General features: G+C 43.2%; 1 protein-coding gene across 4 annotated transcripts in view; it reads right to left on the minus strand.

The window, feature by feature from the left end:
- Nucleotides 1–17,511, minus strand: part of TM2D1 (TM2 domain containing 1) — a 152,437-nt gene that overhangs the window by 52,507 nt on the left and 82,419 nt on the right. For 3 of the 4 annotated variants that reach the window (XR_012849951.1, XR_012849952.1, XR_012849950.1), the window contains exon 8: nt 3,905–4,132. The exons of the other annotated variant lie outside the window; for it this stretch is intronic. The gene's annotated coding sequence lies outside the window, so the exon portion shown is untranslated. The remainder of the gene's footprint in view (nt 1–3,904; nt 4,133–17,511) is intronic. 4 annotated transcript variants of the gene reach the window in all.

Raw genomic sequence — 17,511 nt, forward strand, 5'->3', positions numbered from 1 at the left:
CACAGCGTTTTTTACGTCCGTTTTTGGAGCTGTTTTCATTGGAGTCTATGAGAAAACAGCTCCAAAAACGTCCAAAGAAGTGTCCTGCACTTCTTTTGCCGAGGCTGTATTTTTACGCGTCGTCGTTTGACAGCTGTCAAACGACGATGCGTAAATAACAGGTCGTCTGCACAGTACGTCGGCAAACCCATTCAAATGAATGGGCAGATGTTTGCCGACGTATTGTAGCCCTATTTTCAGACGTAAAACGAGGCATAATACGCCTCGTATACGTCTGAAATTTGGCCGTGTGAACATACCCTAAGAGTGTATAAGCCGAATACAAGGAAAGATGAGCCATTCTGCTGGTTACGAATCCTTCCTTGGCACCATTTCTCACATTTGGAGTTTGGTAAAGATCTTTGGTGCATTGTATATTTAAGTTTTCTAGATAGACTGTTCATGGAGAGCATGTCTATAAACACCATATACATGTCCATAAACATAGATCAATCCGCAGAAATGGACCATGAGACCAGTGTTCAGGACTGAATTGTATCAGCTATATTGGTAAGGTGAAGCAATAGGCACCTTGTTCATGATGTAAGAGGGCTCAATGGACTCTAGAAGCGGGATCAGCCTTAGGTTGGTTGGTACCCTGTACAGAGCCTTCTACTGATGCCCTCTCCCTTATGGTGTACTATATAGTGCCCAAACAATACAATCATACAATATACAATGCATCTGACTGGTGAATGAATACACTGAGGAATGAAGCTGCTTCCCATTCATTTGTCTTTCCATAAATTTGGGCACCAAGTGTGTTATTGGGGTTGTAACCTACAGGTGCCTTGGTCATTAGGAGCAATAGCGCTACTTCAATAATGACAGGAGATGTACCCTGTGCGCACACATTGGTTACTATACCCTAAGACCTAAATAAAAGGGTCTTTTAGGACGTGCCTTATTTACTAGGCCCCTAGCCAACCTATACTCCATAAAAGGGGTTTTGCCATCACGTAGAGTTATGGCATATCGCTAGGATATGCCATGACTTTCTGATCGGTGGTGAGCCAACTACCGGGACAGTGCTGTTTAAATTCTAGGGTCTCCTTCAAAGGTTTTCCCTACACAGCAGCACTCCTGGCTGTGCAGGTAGCTGCAGCATGACCATTTCATTTTTAGGATCGGTGGAGGTCCTGCCAGGCCTGTCAGACCCCCCACCGATCAGAAAGTGATGGCATATTCTACCGATATGCCATTACTTTATGTGATAGGAAAATCCCTTTAAGATGTCTTCACAAAGCCCTAACTGCTAAAGTTATACAAAGAAAACAAATAATAAAAAAAGACATAGAAGGGATTTTGAGGAGGTGTTGGTGGCTAAAGTGAATTCAAGGAGACAATGGACAACTTCTCTCATTCCAGCAAGGACCCAGACGGACAAAGATTGACTCTCTGCGGAATAGTGCAACTTTATGCAGACACCAGCAGAATAGTGAGTGCAGCTCTGGGGTATAATACAGGATGTAACTTAGGATCAGTACAAAGTAAATAATGTAATGTATGCACACAGTGACTCCACCAGCAGAATAGTGAGTGCAGCTCTGGAGTATAATACAGGATGTAACTCAGGATCAGTACGGGATAAGTAATGTATGTACACAGTGACTCCACCAGCAGAATAGGGAGTGTAGCTCTGGAGTATAATACAGGATGTAACTCAGGATCAGTACAGGATAAGTAATGTAATGTATGTACACAGTGACTCCACCAGCAGAATAGTGAGTGCAGCTCTGGAGTATAATACAGGATGTAACTCAGGATCAATACAGGATAAGTAATGTATGTACACAGTGACTCCACCAGCAGAATAGTGAGTGCAGCTCTGGAGTATAATATAGGATGTAACTCAGGATCAGTGCAGGATAAGTAATGTAAGGTATGTACACATTGACTCCACCAGCAGAATAGTGAGTGCCGCTCTAGAGTATAATACAGGATATAACTCCGGATCAGTACAGGATAAGTACTGTAATGTATGTACAGAGTGACTCCACCAGCAGAATTGTATGTACAGCTCTGGAGTATAATACAGGATGTAACTCCGGATCAGTACAGGATAAGTAATGTATGTACACAGTGACTCCACCAGCAGAATAGTCAGTGCAGCTCTGGAGTATAATACAGGATGTAACTCAGGATCAGTACAGGATAAGTAATGTAATGTATGTACACAGTGACTCCACCAACAGAATAGTGAGTGCAGCTCTGGAGTATAATACAGGATGTAACTCAGGATCAGTACAGGATAAGTACTGTAATGTATGTACAGAGTGACTCCACCAGCAGAATATTATGTACAGCTCTGGAGTATAATACAGGATGTAACTCAGGATCAGTACAGCATAAGTAATGTAATGTATGTACACAGTGACTCCACCAGCAGAATAGTGAGTGCAGCTCTGGAGTATAATACAGGATATAACTCAGGATCAGTACAAGATATGTAATGTATGTACACAGTGACTCCACCAGCAGAATAGTGAGTGCAGCTCTGGAGTATAATACAGGATGTAACTCAGGATCAGTACAGGATAAGTAATGTAATGTATGTACACAGTGACTCCACCAACAGAATAGTGAGTGCATCTCTGGAGTATAATACATGATGTAACTCAGGATCAGTACAGCATAAGTAATGTAATGTATGTACACAGTGACTCCACCAGCAGAATACTGAGTGCAGCTCTGGAGTATAATACAGGATGTAACTCAGGATCAGTACAGGATAAGTAATGTAATGTATGTACACAGTGACTCCACCAGCAGAATAGTGAGTGCAGCTCTGGAGTATAATACAGGATGTAACTCAGGATCAGTACAGGATAAGTAAAGTAATACATTTGCAAAGTGACAACTTTTTTTTATGGCGGACATACCCCATACCTCCCAACCGTCCTGTTTCTCGCAGGATAGTCCCGCAAATCTGACCTCTAAAGGGGTGGTACTTATACAAAAATGATAAGTGGGCATTTCTGGGAGGCTTGTGGGTTTTCCTGGTCAGATGAGGGCAGGGCTTAATATGTCCCATATATGAGGATTCAAATGTATTAAATGTATAAATTGTTTTATTTAATTCACTTTATTAAGTGCAATACAACATGAAAAAGTTTAAGGGGGGTGAATACTTTAATAGCCACTAAAGATATATTTCCCAAACATTCTAATAAGAGTTTTTTTTTACACGTGCCTCACAATATGGCAGCAATCAAAGTGGGCAAACATTATTATGGGAATGGGAAAGAATGTATTTTACCTGCCAACCATAAGCCAAGACTGCAGTATTTATTGGTTGCGGGCGTCCAGTGCATGGTATTAATTGTTGAGCGTTTTGATGGGTAGTTAGCACTTGGGTATTAATGAAAGTAGCAGCACTTCATTTTAGAATTAACTACTTGGCCGTTCAGCAGAATGAGCTGATAGATTGTGGCAATAAATTTGTGTCGGAGATTTATACCATAGTAAGTCATGCGGTGGCCTGTAGGCACTCTCAGGCTGAGCGCTGAACAGTAACTCACAGGAGGCATTGTCTGCTCCGGGAGAACGGCCTTTATTAAATTGTGCCAGGATTATTTTAAGACGTGTCTCACCTTTATTAAATGGCACCTAATAATGGTTTTTTATTTGCCCTCTGCTGATATGGGACTTTCCAACATTCTTTCTATAATTTAAAGGGGTTGTCCAGTTAAAAGAAAAATTTGGCTTTTTTACCCTGTGGTCAAATTTTATGCCCTATTAACTCCTAAAGAGCATTTTTTCCCTTAAAAATTGAAATTGTACCTATGATTTCACTCCCCCAAAATGAAAACAACTCCATCTGTGTTATAATGCGGCTGCAATGCATACTGTCCGGTCTGTTTACCTTTTTTGCATGACTGGTAAGTGGTATTTATCTACCGGATCGGCCAGAATCTTGTGTACGGACCTCAGTGCCCTCACTTCCCAGCATGCTATGTGGCCTGTTGGTGCAAAGATAGAGCCGCGCTTAGCCGCTGCCTCTAATTATGACGTCACCAGGGAGCCAAAAGGAGGCGGACCTTGCCGAAGCAACAACAGTGACTTATTCGGGAAGATCTCAGGTGCGCGTATGCTGAGGAAGAGAGGAAGAAAAGCGTATACACTACAGATATCATATGGTGACGGTCAAAGGAGGGTTTGTTTACCATGAGAATGATACTTAGAAACGGGGTATACGGAATGAAAAAAAGTAGGTACCATGTCATAATTCAAAATGACTTTATATTATATAATGATAATAATTCTATAAATAAAGAGTTATATAGTAATAAAAAAGTTTAAATGATAGCGACCCTTTAAACTATCGACTTTCAAAAGATTCTGATTTATTTTTGGGAAAATAAATGGGTGACAACCAATATGGCTGCCATTACAGCTCCTACCAGGGTGGTCACCCAAGTTTCCGGAATGACATGACTATATATGCAGTGATATGGGAGAGAGATGTATATAGGAGGCAGATACAGTTTATAATTCAGGAATCTGATATAATAGGATGATAACCCCTTTGGGAGCTGGAACGGTGGCCATATTAGCGGTTATCCAGCAGAGAGCGTAGAGCAATCGTTTGATCTACTCTATCTGCGGGCAGCATGTTATGGAGCAGGAGCGGCGAGCAGATTGATCAATAGTTTTGTGGGAAAAGTTTCAATATAAGGGTACGTTCCCACAGACAGGATAGGCTGAAGATTTTTGGCAACGCAGAATCTGTAGCGGAATCTCAAAAAACTGCAGCTAAATCAGTCACAGAAATCCGCAGCAAATAGTTACATTGCGTTTCTGCAGAAATATGCGCAGCAAAAATGCACTAGGGCGCAAACACGCAGCATCTCGCACAGAATATGCAGCATAAATTGACATGCTGCGGATTTGACAACCGCACCGCAGATGACTTTCCACGACTTTTCTGCATTTTTGCTGCAGAATGTGGCTGAGTTTTGCAGAAATCATCCACTTTGCTGCTACTGTAAATGCAGCGTAATTCCCGCAACTTAAAGGAGTAGTAGTTCACTACCGAACAACTGATGACCTATCCACCTAATATGTCATCAGTATATCATCGGTGCGTGTCCAACACCTGGACCCCGCGCCGTTAAGCCGCTCCGGCTAACTCCAGGCACCAGATGTTATGCCCTATTATTCTATTAAGCAGTTGGCTCCATACATAGAATAGCGGCCATGCTGCCGAACTGCAACTCAGCTCCTATTTACTTGAATACTGCAGTACGGCAGCTATTTAGTGGCCAGAGTCAACTGCTTTCGGCATCTACATCCGGTGCTTGGAGGCAGCCGGTGCGGGGTCCAGGTTTCGGACCCCCACAGATAATGTACTGATGACCTATCCGGTGAATAGGTCAAAGTTGTCCAGTAGTGGACAACCCCTTTAATTATGTCTCTCGCCTGTGGGAACTGACCCTAACTTAATATGTACTGATGTTTGCTCTGGGCTCAGGAGTCCAGTGGGCGGTCTCACTCAATGAGTGACAGCCTTCCCTGCAAATATGCATACAGAATTAGCTGTCAATCATGGAGTAGGACCACCCCCTGAACTCCAGCTCAGAATTAGCAGGGATCTAAATCAATACATTTCAAGTTATACTGAATATTTTTTTTACAAAACTATATATTAATCTGCTTAGCGCCTTCTGCTCTATAACATGCGGCCTGCAGATAGGAAACATTTCCAACATGATAGATCCACTTTGATTACTAGATAAATAAAAGACTTAACTGCTTCTAAAAATAACTTTACTGATCTTGACAGGGGTGTTCACAGAAATCATAGGGGCCCGTAGCAAACTTCAGAACAGGCCCCACTAAAGGGTCCATCAAATATATTTTGCCTTTATTAAAGTTATTGTCCACCACCATTTTATAATATATCTTTTAAGGGTTTGGAGTTCCATTTTTCACACTTAAAACTCAAAATCTGCAATCCTTCACACACTCAGAGTGCAATGATAAAATCCTGGCTGGCTGCAGTCACCACTAGGGGGAGCTCACTATATACAGATTGATACGAGCAGTAGTGCATAAAAGTCTGCATCGAGTGAGCTCCCCTAGTGGCAGTTGCAGGCAAACAGCGCAGTTGCACTCTGCCTACATTGTAGGTGTGACACTAGATCTTGAAATAGTTCATATAATTTTTCTTGGGAACAGATCTCCGCCCTTCTGTCAGTCAAGTGACCTAACAGTTCAGAAACCTTATCTCTATAGCTCTCTGGTAACAGGCTATTAGCAGAACTTTTAATTAAGCTTTGGCTATGAATGGTGAAGAAATTATTAAAATCTACCAAAGAAAAGATAATGGGAATGCCCACAGAACAAGCCAGACACACCCACTTTGGCACATACTGGCATAAACCCTGCTGCCATTGAGGTTTAGTTGGGAGGTATGAGTAGAGACTATGCAGCAGGGTGGGTGTGCTTTATGGCAGCAGCAATGAATGGAAGTCAACAAACAGAAATGTCATAGATTATAACAGTCGGCAGGAAGTGATGGCGTATAGTCTCCGACTCCAAGAGACCAGAGAGTGACAGGGGAGCTGCATACATAGTTTTATCTGTGTGTGTGTGTGTGTGTGTGTGTGTGTATAATCTTACTATCCTACATTATCTAGACCTCCAGCAGTGCAACAGAGCTGTCATTAACTTACCTGCCCTCTAATTATAATGAGATGACTCTGCTCATGCTGACTCAGTCTATACAGCAGAGCTGACTAGTGAGCTGTAGACAACAGGAAGCATCAGCCTATTGTGTGTGCTCCAGGGGCCATTGTGCCAAAATCTCTGTTAGGCTGGATTCACACGAGCACATTACGTCCGTAATGGACGGAACGTATTTCGGCCGCAAGTCCCGGACCGAACACAGTGCAGGGAGCCGGGCTCCTAGCATCATAGTTATGTACGATGCTAGGAGTCCCTGCCTCTCCATGGAACTACTGTCCTGTACTGAAAACATGATTACAGTACGGGACAGTTGTCCGGCACGAGGCAGGGACTCCTAGCATCGTACATAACTATGATGCTAGGAGCCCGGCTCCCTGCACTGTGTTCGGTCCGGGACTTGCGGCCGAAATACGTTCCGTCCATTACGGACGTAATGTGCTCGTGTGAATCCAGCCTTAGAGTGGACTCTACTCTGTAACCTGATAACCGTTATTCATTGGATGAGTGACAGCTGGATCTCCACTATGAACACTGACAAGTACGCCGGGAGGTTTTGTCTTCTCCCTTCAGATAATTTTGCGGCTCGTTACGATGTTGTGAGCAACGTATGAACTGTATTTACGGACATCATTATGTATGAGCTTTCAAGATAATAAAAGTCCCATTTTAGGATGAGAATTTCCTTTTATAATCTCATGAAAGGTATCGTGTTGTCAGGGCAGAGCGTATACAAAAATGTCTGCAATAAATTGTATTAATAAAAAGTATTTAAGGCTTCAGCATCTAGCATAAAACATGTCCGTGGCCAGTGACTGCGCAGTAATGGACACCCATGGAATCTTTTACTGGTCTCCTCTGGCTAATTTGATTACGTTTCCAATATAGGAGGGGAGGGGGGGGGGGGACATCTTTGCTGAATCTTGCTAAGGATTGAAATTATCAGTTCAATCCTACTTAGACTAATTATGAACACACAGAGGGACTGGTAGCACATTTTCCTATCTTCTACCCCCCCCCCCCACCCCCATCCATATGTCTCCGGATAGAGAATTAACCTGCATAGTTAAGTAACTATATTGTATTACTTGTCCTTTACTGATCCTGAGTTACAGCCTGTATTAGGGCGGGTTCACACATGGCGGAATTTCACTTAAATTCCGCTGCGGACACTCCGCAGCGTTAATCCGCAGCGGTGCCGTTTGTCCATTGACTTACACTTTAATTTAGCAGTGTTCGTTTAGACGAGGCGTAAAATTCCGCTGCGGAGCATAGGCTGCGGAGCGGAATTTGGTGTCCGCAGCATGCTCTGTCTGTTGCGGAGCAGTGGCGGACTCATGGCGGAATTTCTCCATTGACTTCAATGGAGAGTCAAAATTCCGCAATGAAGTCCGCAGATCTTATGTGTGCTGCGGAGCGTATTGTTTTTACTACCATGACATTTCTTCATTCTGGCTGGACCTATGTATTTCTAGGTCTACAGCCAGACTGAGGAAGTCAATGGGGCTCCCGTAATGACGGGAGCGTTGCTAGGAGACGTCTGTAAATAGTCACTGTCCAGGGTGCTGAAAGAGTTAAGCGATCGGCAGTAACTGTTTCTGCACCCGGGACAGTGACTACCGATCTCAATATACATGTATCTGTAAAAAACATATAAGTTCATACTTACCGAGAACTCCCTGCTTCTGTCTCCAGTCCAGCCTCCCAGGATGACGTTTCAGTCTAAGTGACGGCTGCAGCCAATCACAGGCCAAGCACAGGCTGCAGCGGTCACATGGACTGGTGCGTCATCCAGGGAGGTCGGGCTGGATGCCGAAAGAGGGACGCGTCACCAAGACAACGGCCGGTAAGTATGAAATTCTTTTACTTTCCCTAGGGAAAGTGCTGTCCCTTCTCTCTATCCTGCACTGATAGGGAGAAGGGAAGCACTTTTCCCGCAGTCCGCAGCAGCTAGTCCGCATCAATTTTCTACACATTTTGTGCAGATCCGCAGCAGAATCTGCAACGCAGATTCTGTGCGGCATTGATGCGGACAGTTGCGGAGGAATTCCGCCACGTCTGGCCGTGCCCTTATACTCCAGAGCTGCACTCACTATTCTGCTGGTGGAGACACTGTGTACATATATTACATTATTATCCTGTACTGATCCCGAGTTACATCCTTTATTATTCTCCAGAGCTGCACTCACTATTCTGCTGGTGGAGTCACTGTGTACATACATTACATTACTTATCCTGTACTGATCCTGAGTAATATCCTGTATTATACTGCAGAGCTGCACTCGCTATTCTGCTGGTGGAGTCACTGTGTACATACATTACATTACTTATCCTGTACTGATCCTGAGTTACAGCCTGTATTATACTCCAGAGCTGCACTCACTATTCTGCTGGTGGATTCACTGTGTGCATACATTACATATCCTGTACTGATCCTGAGTTACATCCAGTATTATACTCCAGAGCTGCACTCACTATTCTGCTAGTGGAGTCACTGTGTACATACATTACTTATCCTGTACTGATCCTGAGTTACACCCTGTATTATACTCCAGAGCTGCACTCACTATTCTGCTAATGGAGTCACTGTGTACATACATTACTTATCCTGTACTGATCCTGAGTTACATCCAGTATTATACTCCAGAGCTGCACTCACTATTCTGCTAGTGGAGTCACTGTGTACATACATTACATTACTTATCTTGTATTTATCCTGAGTTACAGCCTGTATTATTCTCCAGAGCTGCACTTGCTATTCTTCTGGTGGAGTCACTGTGTACTTACATTACATTACTTATCCTTTACTGATCCTGAGTTATATCTGTATTATTCTCCAGAGCTGCACTCACTATTCTGCTGGTGGAGTCACTGTGTACATACATTACATTACTTATCCTTTACTGATCCTGAGTTACAGCCTGTATTATACTCCAGAGCTGCACTCACTATTCTGCTGGTGGAGACACTGTGTACATACATTACATTATTATCCTGTACTGATCCTGAGTAATATCCTGTATTATACTGCAGAGCTGCACTCGCTATTCTGCTGGTGGAGTCACTGTGTACATACATTACATTACTTATCCTGTACTGATCCTGAGTTACAGCCTGTATTATACTCCAGAGCTGCACTCACTATTCTGCTGGTGGATTCACTGTGTACATACATTACATATCCTGTACTGATCCTGAGTTACATCCAGTATTATACTCAAGAGCTGCACTCACTATTCTGCTAGTGGAGTCACTGTGTACATACATTACTTATCCTGTACTGATCCTGAGTTACACCCTGTATTATACTCCAGAGCTGCACTCACTATTCTGCTGGTGGAGTCACTGTGTACATACATTACATTACTTATCCTGTACTGATCCTGAGTTACATCCTGTATTATACTCCAGAGCTGCACTCACTATTCTGCTAATGGAGTCACTGTGTACATACATTACTTATCCTGTACTGATCCTGAGTTACATTCAGTATTATACTCCAGAGCTGCACTCACTATTCTGCTAGTGGAGTCACTATGTACATACATTACATTACTTATCCTGTACTGATCCTGAGTTACATCCTGTATTATACTCCAGAGCTGAACTTACTATTCTGCTGGTGGAGTCGCTGTGTACATACATTACTTATCCTGTACTGATCCTGAGTTATATCCTGTATTATACTCCAGAGCGGCACTCACTATTCTGCTGGTGTAGTCACTGTGTACATACATTACATTACTTATCCTGTACTGATCCTGAGTTACATCCTGTATTATACTCCAGAGCTGCACTCACTATTCTGCTGGTGGAGTCACTGTGTACATACATTACATTACTTATCCTATACTGATCCTGAGTTACATCCTGTATTATACTCCAGAGCTGCACTCACTATTCTGCTAGTGGAGTCACTGTGTACATACATTACTTATCCTGTACTGATCCTGAGTTACAGCCTGTATTATACTCCAGAGCTGAAATCTCCCAGCAATCTGCGGTGATTTACAATCACCCCACAAGACCGACCGTTTTGGAGATGTTCTGACCCAGTCATCTAAACATAACAACTTGGCCTCAGATCTTTATGCTTGCTCATTTTTCCTGCTTAAAAAAAAAAAAGACTGCCTAATATATCCCCCCACTTGTCTGGTGTCAATGTAACCAGATCATTAATGTTATTCACTTCACCTGTCATTGGTTTTAAAGTGGTTGTCTGGTCATGGGGCGTTTTATTTATACTGATGACCTATACACAGGATAGTTTATTAGTATATGATCAGTGGGGGTTCGATACCCGGACTCCGCACCGTTTAGAAGTTACGGCTGCCTCCGGCACCGTAAGCTATATAGGGAAGCAGAAGGCTCCGTACACTGTTGGGTTACTGCCACTCTGCTCCTATTCAAGTGAATATAAAGTGTACGGAGCCTTCTGCTTCCGACACCGACCACTGCATAACTTACAGTGCTGAAACTTCTGATCGGTGCAGGGTTCAGGTGTCGGACCCCCACTGATCATATACTAATGACTTATCCTGTGGATAGGTCATCAGTATAAAAAAAACATGTGCCCAAACAACCCCTTTAATGTTATGGCTGATCGGTGTAAATCTGCACAGTGAGCTCTGCTATATCATAGTGCAATTATCCTCATATGCCATTATACCTCTGCACTGGTCACTTATAGCGACATTGTTGGGGGGGTTCACTCGTAACCTCTTTAGCCCCTATAGCCGCAGCGGTGTGTCCATCTGATTATGTTTTACGCTCCTATATCGACATGTCCCCATCTTCCAATCTTCCCGTAGTAAGTGAGCAGTAGAAAAAAAATAAACCTTGCGTTGCTTTAACTCTCTCTGACCTGCCATAAACCATTTACAGTCTAACTGCGGGTATTTTTAGATCAATTGAAATGTGGGATCTTTATTTCACATGTTCATTAGCAGAAGGTCACCTTGTGGCCTGCGCTAGAAGAACAAGCATTAGTCTAGATTCCCTCATCAGAAGACTCGCAGCCGCATCCTTCAAACCGTCGGCCCTTATTGAACTCCTATATAATATTCCGCCAATGTCACCGCGACGAACAAGGGGAACATTTCATCGCCTGATACACTGGGGGTGATTATTAAGCAAAATGCGTCAGCATTCTCGTTTAAATTGCGCTAAAATGGTGTAAATTTATTATGACCCTTAGACACTTTTCGCACCTCACTCAATAGTTTAAAGTTGTGTCTAGAAAAAAAAGGGGTCGTAAAATGCGCCAGATTTATTAACGGAGTGCACCATTGTCAAGTTGCACCAAATTTATCATACAGCGTGCACCTTTGTCATAACTTTAGCGCAGTTTCTACCTGGGTTTATCCTGTCTAAATTTAGGACATTATGAAAAAATCTCCCCCAATGTGGCTTAAAATTTATGATACGTTAATTTTCTTCATAGTGTTGACCCCAGGGCGTAATTATAGGTGGTGCAAAAGTTGCCGTCATACCTGGACCCTGGTGCCTCACGGGCCCAATTGTCCCTCTGTCCCAAGAAGAGGACTCCAGCACTGTCAATGACATGTCATAGTTGGGGGTCCCCATTACAGGTCTTGCATTGGGGCCCTGGAGGTTCAAGTTACACTTCTGGTTGATCCTACGATCTCAGAGCCCTGGAATGAAATTTTTTGAATTTTTTGAATTTATTTTTAGCCATGTAATTAAAAACAAAATGTTCCTTTTCTCTTTTCTATTCAGCCTGTACTTCAATTCTCTCAAGGGGCAGACGAGGAAAGGTCTTAGATTTCACGAGGAGAGGTGATCTAGTCTTGTGGCACAAAAGCCTGGAGGGCTCTATGTAAATAATTCACGGTTTCATTCAATACCGTGTAAGATTTCATCTGCAAAACTGTCTGTCTGGTCTTGATAAGGAAGCTCGGCTTTGACCAGAGCGGCTGTAGCACTAATGTTGTCTTAGTGCCTTCTTCTAGATTATCAAAGCCGGGGAGGGGGATTATTTTTCCAGACCAGACATCTAGAGGAAGCGATCAATTTAACATATTTATTTCACAATGGAGGGGAATGGGGAGAGGGGTGCTGGGGGGGGGGGGGTGCACTTTTTTTTCCTTCAGTGAAATGTTTGTTTTCTACCTTCTGCGTGAACGCTTCGTTCTCCTATTTATAAACATGGCACATTTAATAGACGGGGGCAGGTATTTGAATTATTGATTGCCAGATATTTAAGCTGAGAGTCGGCATCCATCAAACCATGTGAGGAGGCAGCCGACAGATTTATTATACGCCGATTTCTGTGACGGCAGCCTACAGGAGACATTTACATTAATTACGGCCTACACATTAGTGGCTCCACAATTCTGTTCTGGGCTCATGAACGATGTGTCTCTTACACGGGTTTAATATGGTTTGAGTCACTGAAACCTGTTTTCTATAGCGCCTTAATGCGGCATTTGATTTAATACAGAAATATACATTATTGGATCACTCACTGGGCACAAATAATTCTAAATGGCCGCTTTCCACAACTTGTTAGTTCATGAGCATAATTCATTACAATCTATACAGCCGTCAGAAAGTTGGAGTCTATTTACCTGCTAGATGCCTTGTTTTACCATATTAATGAACTGTGGTGTGAGGACGGGACATATTGCCTGCCATTATGACGGTCTATAATCCTTACTTCCCATGTCTCCACACAGCACCCATATTCAATATGCACAGCAAATATATAGCTCCCATATAGTACACACACAGCAAACATACTGTAACCATACAGTACATACACAGCAGATATGAAACAATCATATAGTACATCAACAGCAGACATGCAGCAACCATACAGTACATACACAGCAGATATGCAACAACCATACAGTACATACACAGCAGACATACAGAATCCTTACAGTACATACACAGCAGACATACAGAATCCATACAGTACATACACAGCAGACAGACAGAATCCATACAGTACATACACAGCAGACATACAGAATCCATACAGTACATACACAGCAGACATACAGCAACCATACAGTACATACACAGCAGACATACAGCAACCATACAGTACATACACAGCAGACATACAGAATCCTTACAGTACATACACAGCAGACATACAGAATCCATACAGTACATACACAGCAGACATACAGTACATACACAGCAGACATACAGAATCCATACAGTACATACACAGCAGACAGACAGAATCCATACAGTACATACACAGCAGACATACAGAATCCATACAGTACATACACAGCAGACATACAGCAACCATACAGTACATACACAGCAGACATACAGCAACCATACAGTACATACACAGCAGACATACAGAATCCTTACAGTACATACACAGCAGACATACAGAATCCATACAGTACATACACAGCAGACATACAGCAACCATACAGTACATACACAGCAGACATACAGTATATACACAGCAGACATACAGTAATAATACAGTACATACACAGCAGACATACAGAATCCATATAGTACATACACAGCAGACATACAGTAACCATACAGTACATACACAGCAAGCATACTGTAACCATACACAGCAGATATGCAACAACCATATAGAACATCAACAGCAGACATACAGTAATAATACAGTACATACACAGCAGACATACAGAATCCATACAGTACATACACAGCAGACATACAGAATCCATACAGTACATACACAGCAGACATACAGAATCCATACAGTACATACACAGCAGACATACAGCAACCATACAGTACATACACAGCAGACATACAGTAATAATACAGTACATACACAGCAGACATACAGAATCCATACAGTACATACACAGCAGACATACAGAATCCATATAGTACACACACAGCAAACATACAGCAACCATACAGTACATACACAGCAGACATACAGAATCCATACAGTACATACACAGCAGACATACAGAATCCATAGAGTACATACACAGCAGACATACAGCAACCATACAGTACATACACAGCAGACATACAGCAACCATACAGTACATACACAGCAGACATACAGCAACCATACAGTACATACACAGCAGACATACAGTACATACACAGCAGACATACAGTAATAATACAGTACATACACAGCAGACATACAGAATCCATATAGTACACACACAGCAAACATACTGTAACCATACACAGCAGATATGCAACAACCATATAGAACATCAACAGCAGACATACAGTAATAATACAGTATATATCCAGCAGACATACAGAATCCATACAGTACATACACAGCAGATATGCAACCATGGCCGGCCTTGGATACATTCGACCAGTGTGGTTTCACAGGGCGCCAGCCGCCACACTGCAAGAGGGGCGCCAGTGGGTGTGTGTATCTCCGTGCCGTTGCAACTACCAGCGGGGATACACACACTAACTGCAGTCGCCTTTCCACCCGGGCGCTTCTTAACTTAGTGGCCGTCGCTACCGCTGTAGCAGCCATAGCGGCTGCTAGCGGTGACACCGGGCATGAGGTTGGTGGCCCGGCTAGCAGCTGCTGCAGCTGCTATAGCGGTAGTGACGGCACTATAGCTCCCTGCTCTGCTATCTACTAGCGCCACTGTAGCTCCCTGAAGGAGCGGAATCCCCATGTGGCCGGGGATTCCGCTCCTGGAGCGCTGCTTGATGTCTCTGTCCATATATACCAGGGGGCTGTGCGGCACTCCCTACCAGGGGGCTGTGCGGCACTCCTTACCAGGGGGCTGTGCGGCACTCCCTACCAGGGGGCTGTGTGGCACTCCCTACAGGGGGCTGTGTGGCGTTCTTTACAGGGGGCTGTGTGGCGCTGTCTACAAGGGGGCTGTGTGGCGCTATCTACAAAGGGGGCTGTGTGGCGCTATCTACAAGGGGGCTGTGTGGCGCTACCTACCAGGGGCCTGTCTGGCGCTACCTACAAGGGGGCTGTCTGGCGCTACCTACAAGGGGGCTGTGTACTATAATCCATATAGTACACACACAGCAAACATACAGCAACCATACAGTACATACACAGCGGACATACAGAATCCAGACAGTACATACAAAGCAGACATACAGCAACCATACAGTACATACACAGCCGACATACAGTACACGCACACAGGACAACATAGGACTGCAATAATAGGGAAATTCCTCTGGTGAAAGACAAAGTTTGTGTTAGCCTTTGGATTCCTGGGATTCCTGAAGCTTCTCTACCTGTAAAAGAGAATATTCTTTTTCTATGAATGTCTAATAATCCACAATATCTGATAATCCGGCATCCATCAGGCCCCACTGATTTAAGGAATTTTACTGCACATTACTTATGTAACTCACGATGATGATAGTAACGCAGCATGTGGGGGAAAATATATCATTTCTTTTACCCGACCTCTGGAGAACATTATATAGACCCTAAATCTGACCCTGTAATTTATTACAATGCCAGGCATCTATAAATCTTATCTTGTTTTTTTGCAGAATTTGCCCTTAGAATCTGCTGCCATGTGAGACCTCACTCTGAACCTCGCTACGGTGAAACAAATATACCCATTGTATATGGATATGAGAAATATGTTAAATCTGAAGAAACGTCTCCTTTTCCCAAACATCTGTTACACCCCAGATGTAAGACTGAGCAGCTGAAGTGTATTCTGTCTGTGTGTGAGCAATGGTGGGAACTGGGACCCTCTTTCCAGCTGATGAGCTATTCACATACATGTCCGGAATGTATTAAGCAATGAGAATTGCTCTGGAATCTATGCTCTCTATTTTCTATGGGTCCCACATTGTCAGGAGTTCTGTTTTTACAGGTGGGGTTGCTTACTTGTCCATACAGAATATTACATCCATAGTTGAGGAGTGGGGGCTAGGTTTGGTTGCTTAAACAATATTCATAGAGATCCATACAGGGCTAACTTCTTTGGAGCAAAACCTTTATGAGCGCCCGCACCCACTTCCATCATAATAATACCATAATAATAGTGCTATACAGTGCTTAAATAATACCACTATAGGGTGGCAAATAACAGTACCATGTAGTATCTACATTATAGCGTCATTCAGTGGTGGGACAGTAAAACCATACAGTGCCCACATTATATGGCCTAAATAATAGTGAAATAGGGTTCCTGAATCATACCACAATATAGTACCATACAGTGCAAACGTAAGATAGTGAGCAGGTAATAGTGCCGTGAGGTGCCCAAATAACAGTACCATGTAGTGCCCACATTATATGGTCTAAATAATAGTGCAATAGGTTTCCTGAAACATACCACAATATAGTACCATACAGTGCAAACATAATTGTGTCATAAAATGGCATACAGTGCAAAATAACACTAACCTGTAGTGGCTACATAGTAATATTACTTAGTGAACACAACAGTAACATACATTGCTAGCAAAATACTGCCGTATAGTGCTTACAAAATGGTGTCATACAGGTTACCCATAACAATACCTTACAGTGCAAACATAATAATGCCATACACCAATCAGCCATACTATTAAAACCGCCGACCTAATATTGTGCGGGTCCCCCTTGTGCCGCCAAAACATCTCTGACCCGTCAAGGCATGGACTCCACAAGACCTCTGAAGGTTCCTGTGGTATTTTGCACCAGGACGTTGGCAGCAGATCCTGTAAAGTCCTGTAAGGTGTGAGGTGCGGCCTCCATGGATCCGACTTGTTTTTCCAGCACATTCCACAGATGATCGATCGGATTGAGATCTGGGGAATTTGGAGACAACATGAACTCTTTGTTCCTCA

Source organism: Rhinoderma darwinii, chromosome 7, assembly GCF_050947455.1.
Source record: "Rhinoderma darwinii isolate aRhiDar2 chromosome 7, aRhiDar2.hap1, whole genome shotgun sequence".
NCBI lineage: Eukaryota > Metazoa > Chordata > Amphibia > Anura > Rhinodermatidae > Rhinoderma > Rhinoderma darwinii.